Genomic DNA, 6,015 nt, shown 5'->3' on the forward strand with positions numbered 1-6,015 from the left:
CTATATGCACGAGACGGCCCGGCCTCTGTCAGCTATAAGTGCTGACTCATCTGATCATCATTGCTGAGTTCAATTCAGCTCAGTTCAGAGAGATTTGCGAAGACGTCGCTTCGCCCGGTCTCTATCAGCTATAAGTGCTGACTCATCTGATCATCATAACTGAACTCTTACCGTGGCGGTCGGATTGCCTGTAGGCGCTCCAGTTGCCAGGGGGTAAGCGACAGGCATAGCCGTCTAACCAGCCCGGCGGCTGTCGTCTCTAGGCCCTGCCTGAGGAAGCGAGTGTGCTCGCATTCCATCAGGTAGTGCTCTAATTTGGCGTCCGGCACGCCACAATAATCACAGCGTCGCTCATCTTGCCCAATAGTGGGGATGATTTGCCACGCACAAGGGTAGCCTATTCTCAGTCTGTGCAGACTGACTTCAGTACACCTTGATATTCTAGGAGAGAGTATCAGCGACTCATAGCCTGTGGCGTCTGAGTACCAGCTGGCCGAAAGGGAGGTTCTCGCTTCCTCTCTATGTCGCTGCAGGGCACCAACCATCGTTTTACACCTTAGCAGTTCCTGGCTAGGATGCACCACAAAATTACTCAAGGGTTTCTTCCTGCCTTCCTCCGCTAACCTGTCAGCTAGGTCGTTCCCTTCAATACCAACCTGGCTTGGGATCCAGTTGATGATGATGCGTCTACCCTGGTCCAGGATTCTCTGAGCAATGGTGAGAGTCGTGGTTACAAGATAACCGTTATTAAAGGGCGTGTTTTGTTGCAGGCTGTCAATGGTGGCCCTAGAATCTGTGTGTATGACAACATGCCTGTCCGTCTGGGCTGCATGGGCTAGGGCTCCCATAATAGCAACTGCCTCTGCCTGGAGCGAGGAGGTATTGTCAGATACCCGCATAACTTTCTCCATGCCCCTTGCTGCAAAACCGGCACCTGTAGTGCAGGTGATGGGGTCTACAGAACCATCTGTGAAGTAGGTTTTACTGTCCGGCGGCGTGATTGCTGCGATATACCTCTCCGCCTCAGCCCTCAATAGAGGCGGTGAGTACTGTGTCATTCTCCTTGACAGGCTCATGACAGAAAACTGTCGGGGCTGTGACATAGTCAGGGTCGGGGAGGTCCATGCCCTTAACCAGTAGTGTCTCTTTGAGCTGAAAGTGTTTCAGCACCCTGGCTGTGTGAAACAGCCAGGTGTTGTTAGCAAAGAATTCATGGTTCTGTGCAAGCCGACACTGCACTCTCTGTCTTAACTGCGAGTCCAGCGGGGACTGTAGGACATTGGCAAAGAATTGGGCCACCATCTGATCGATCTGGGTGTCCAGGGGAAAAAGTTTGGCCTCCAAGAGAAGGTTGGTAACCTTAGCCCACCCAGGCGCACCCAGAATAATCCTGGCGGCTTCATTTTGTATGATGCCAACCCTTTTCCTGAATCCAAGCTTGACTGTAATCAGGGCAACAGAGGCATAGTCCACAATGGGATGGACAGCGTGCACATAGAAGGATCTTAGTTCACGGTGCCCAGCCCCTAAGCACCGACAGAGCTCTCATGACAGAAAGTCTTGCTTTGGTCCAGTCTAAGAGATATTTGATCTTAGAGCGGAAGGTGAGGTTCTCATCAACCCATACCCCCAAGTATTGGTAGACGTGTACCCACTCTAGCTCTAGACCTTGGACTCGCAGTCTTTGATCGCGGACATCATGTTTCAGCGCCATTGCCTTCGATTTGGCTGCTGAGATCTTAAGCCCGACTCTGCGGCATTCCTCAGATATTAGGTCCAGACAACGCTGGGCCTTTCTGACTGGATTCTCATTTCGTCTCCCAGTAAAGATAATTGCTAGATCATCTGCATATGAGATGAACTTGCACCCCGCTGGGAGTGGAATGCCGAGGATGTTTAACATGAGGGTGTTAAACAGAGCCAGGCTAAGGCCCCCATTTTGTGGGGTGTCATTCTCCAGGGGCAAATGCCTGGAAAGGTGACCTTGGAACTTCACTCTGGCAGTTCTGTTCAGGAAATAATCACCAATCCAGGCAAGCAGTCTGCCTCTGATTCCCTTGCGGATCAGGATCTCCTGAATCGTGAGTAGGCTTGCCTGTTCAAAAGTCTTCTCCAGGTCTAGGAAGACAATGACAGAGCTGTTGTTGCTGACAGTGCTCAGTAAGGTGGCCATGCTATGAGCAATGCTCTTACCCCTTGTGAACCAGTGTAGGTGTTCATGTGGAGGTCCCAACTTCCATTGGAGCCAATTCAGTACCATTTTCTCTACTGTCTTTCCCAGGCAGCTGAGAAAGGAGATGGGACGGTACTGTCCCGGCTCCTTTGGTTTGGAGGCAGGAACTATGTCAGCCCTCTTCCAGCACTGTGGCAGCGAGGAAGTTTCCCAGGACTTGTTGATGAGATGCAAGAGTGCAAGCTCACCTTCATGTCCTAGGTGGGAAATGATGGGGTAGGAGATCCCATCACAACCTGGGGCTGACCGGGAATTGGTCTTATACGTCCGCCGTAATTCCCTCAAAGAGAACATGACAATTGCATCATCAGGCTCGACCTCCTTTTCTTTGATGAGGGCATGCCTGTCTGGGAGCAGTTCTTCTTGGCATTCCCCCAGCTCTGCTGGTAGGCCGACGCTACTTGTTCTAGCAGAGAACTCGAGTGATAGCCTTTCTGCCTCCGACCGCGGGTCATGGTGGGTCTTTCGGGGGGCTGAGCGATTTGTTGCCCGTCTGATACGGTTCCATAGTTCTGAAAGGGAGGTTTGGTGGCCAAAGGACTCACACCACTCCAGCCACTTTTCCTGCTATACCCTCTTAGCAGTTTCCTGAGCATCCCTGAGAGCCTCTCTCAGAAGAGCGTGGTTCTCGGGGGTTCTCTGTCTGTGGAAGTGTCTTCTGCACATTTTGATTCTGCGGTTGACCTCTGTAATCTCATCATTGTAGTACCAGGCGCCCTTGAAACACCCGGACCACGGACGAGTTTTGGGGATGGTCTCTGAGGCTGCCACATCTATGGCATTTACTAGTCTGGCCTCAAGTATATCCACTGGTTCTGAGGCAGCTGGCCAGGGCCTCCTGGAAGGCTTTCCAGTTGGCCCTGTCCACCATCGAGGATTGTGCTTGGGCACGGGTGCTGGGCCAGCGTCCAAGATGATGGTAACTATCCCATAGTGATTGCTCATGGCAGTGTTGTCTACAGACCTACTAATTCTCTTGACTAGAGCCACAGTGACAAGGGTGAGGTCAAGGACATCCCGCCAACGTGCTTAGGCTCCTGGCTATTGAGAAGAGCAATCTCGTGGCACGATTCTAGCACCTCTGCTATGTGGCAGCCTGCCACATCACATCTCTGAGTGGGAGCCAGAATGGGGTAGTGGGCATTGAAATCTCCTCCTATGAGAATTGGCTCGTATGCTGCAACAGCACAGACTTCATTGATATTTAAGCTCCTACAGTTTGGCCTGCTGTATACATTGTACAACTTGAGGGGACCCCCAGCCAAATGGATCTCAACGGCAAGGAATTCGACACCTTCTCCACACTGTACAGGATCGGCAATCAGGGAGCAGGGGATAGTCGACTTCACAAAGGTAATCAAACCTCTGGTACCTTGCGTACTCAGCAGCACAAAGGGATGATATCCCGTGAAGCGGACAGATTCCCCTGATAGAGTCTCCTGAAGCATGACAACATCAATGTTCCGAGATCGCACGATCGCGTGGAGAAGAGCGTTCCTTAAGGAAAAGCTGTTAATGTTTCACTGCAGCATGCTTAGGTTAATAGCCATAGTGCTAGTCTGACTCCAATATGTCAGTGACGTCGAGGTGTTCGATCTCAGTGTCCGACGCTCCAGTGTGGGTAACGTCAGACATTTCGGAGTCTGACAACTCCTTGGTGAGTTCCTCACTGAGCGCGATTTCCTCACTTGACTCGTCGCTGTCGTCAGGACAGGTCGGGCCATTAGTAGGGCTGGGTCTCCTGGGAGGCGGAGAACTCCTGGTCGCCTTGACCTTCACTTTGGATGGTCGTGGCTTCCTCGCCCTTTGGGGTTTGGGCGCAGGCTCTGCCAGTGTGGTCTTGGCCGCAGGTTTGTCGGGGAGACAAGTCTCGCCCTGAGGGTTTGTGGGGAGAGGAGTCTCGCCCTGAGTTGGAGTGGGAGTTGAGGTCTTGGGCCTCATGTCCTTCAGGGTAGCGACAATCTGAGTCATTGTCGTCATGGCGACCTTGACTGCCTTCTCCGTCTCCTCACTGGTCCTCCCCAATGCTGTCGCAATTGCTGTGACGACTGTAGTCAGCAGGAGCATCAAGTCCTCCTCTGTAAACAGAGTCAGTCTCTCCGCTTTTGTAGTAGCCTTTGAGGTGTTCCCAGAACCCTTCCCGGTCTGTTTCCGTCTTGGAACGTCCACCAGAGCCGGAAACTCCTTTGTGTTGGAGGTGTCCGACGGTGGTTTTGCTTTGGGCGGTGCTTCCTTCCTCTTAGGAGGGGGGGGAGCCCTTACCCCTTTGTTCTGCCCCCAGACATAAGTGCCTGGAGGGGCGGGAACAAAGTCTGGTCGTTTTGCAACGACCTCTTGCCGCCGAAGAGCCTCTTCCTTCCTGACGGAACATCCAAGGCTCCAGGCGTGGTGCTTTTTATGGCAGTTGGGACACTTGGCAGTGGTGTCCCGCTTGCCATCTTTGTGTGCTTTGAGGCACACCTCCGTGCTGTGTGCCTGACAACAGACACCACACTTCGGCTTTGCAGAGCAAATGTCCTAGTGGTGTCTGTACTTCTGACATGTGAAGCATCGGAGCGGGTCTGGGACGTATGTCCTGAGGCTGTAGGAGCCCCAATTGCCAAGGTCCAAGGATGCAACTGGGGCTCCCTTCAAAGTGACCAGGATTTGCCTGGTTGGGTGCTTCCCTTTCGAGAGTTGGGAAGCTCCCACCACCTTGGGATGGTGATGACCTCGAGGTCATACATCAGAGGGAAGCCTAGAAGAACAATCTTGGAATTCCTCTCTTCGGGAGTCAGGGCCGACAGGCTCACCTTCCGCCCATTCAGGAGCTTGTCAGTCTCTTGGAGGAAGGTGAGGGTGGCTTGATCCATTGGTACGATTATCATGCCATTGTCTCTGGCAATTCTAATCGTCAGACGGCACTGTCTCTGGGTTTCCAAACCAAACCATCTGGTAAGTGTTGTCGAATCCCTCAGGCTTAGGGGGAACCCTAAACTGGGGGAACCGACTTGGGGCTACAGACTCGCCCTTCGAGTCCGTAGCCGGCCGAGGCCGTTTGTTGCCTGTCCTCTGAACCAACGCCGGAGTTTTGGCAGTGGGACCAGCAGGGTTGGAGGGTCCTGTCCGCCCTCCATTTTTTGCTTGATTCGTCGTCTGAACCGACGCCAGAGACTTGTCAAAGCCTGGGGCTGGTTTGGAGGGTCCAGCCCGAGGTTCTTGGGTGGGTTTTCTTTGGACCGATGCCAGAGCCCTACCCATCTTTCTACTTTTATCACCAAGGACCTTGAAGGGCTCCAAGGTGACAGCCTTCGTCATCTTCATGCAGGGTTCGTCAACAGGGATGTCAGTCATGGGTTTTTTAAAGGAAGATGCCATATGAGGAGCGGTTCAATTCATCCTCCCACGCCCCCACCCACCACGGAGTCCAACAAGGGGAAGCTGTGTCATTATTTTATACACACACACAATCACACAGACACACACACAACACAAACTCACACACGCGCACACCCACACACACACACACACACACACACACACACACACATATATATATATATATATATATATATATATATATATATATATATATATATATATATATATATATATATATGTGTGTGTGTGTGTGTGTGTAGTTTATTGATATCCGTGTTACTTTCCTTAAGTCGAGTGTCAAAATAGTTGATGTGTGATAGACATCGACTTGTGTTAGGTATGGATTATATGCTACTGGGATCATAGCACAGATCTGAGACGCGTTATGACATTTCGCAATGCAGGTGAAGTAAATAAAGAAG

The sequence above is a fragment of the Penaeus japonicus genome, unplaced genomic scaffold, assembly GCF_977035675.1.
Source record: "Penaeus japonicus unplaced genomic scaffold, GWHDUDI00000001_assembly GWHDUDI00000006, whole genome shotgun sequence".
NCBI lineage: Eukaryota > Metazoa > Arthropoda > Malacostraca > Decapoda > Penaeidae > Penaeus > Penaeus japonicus.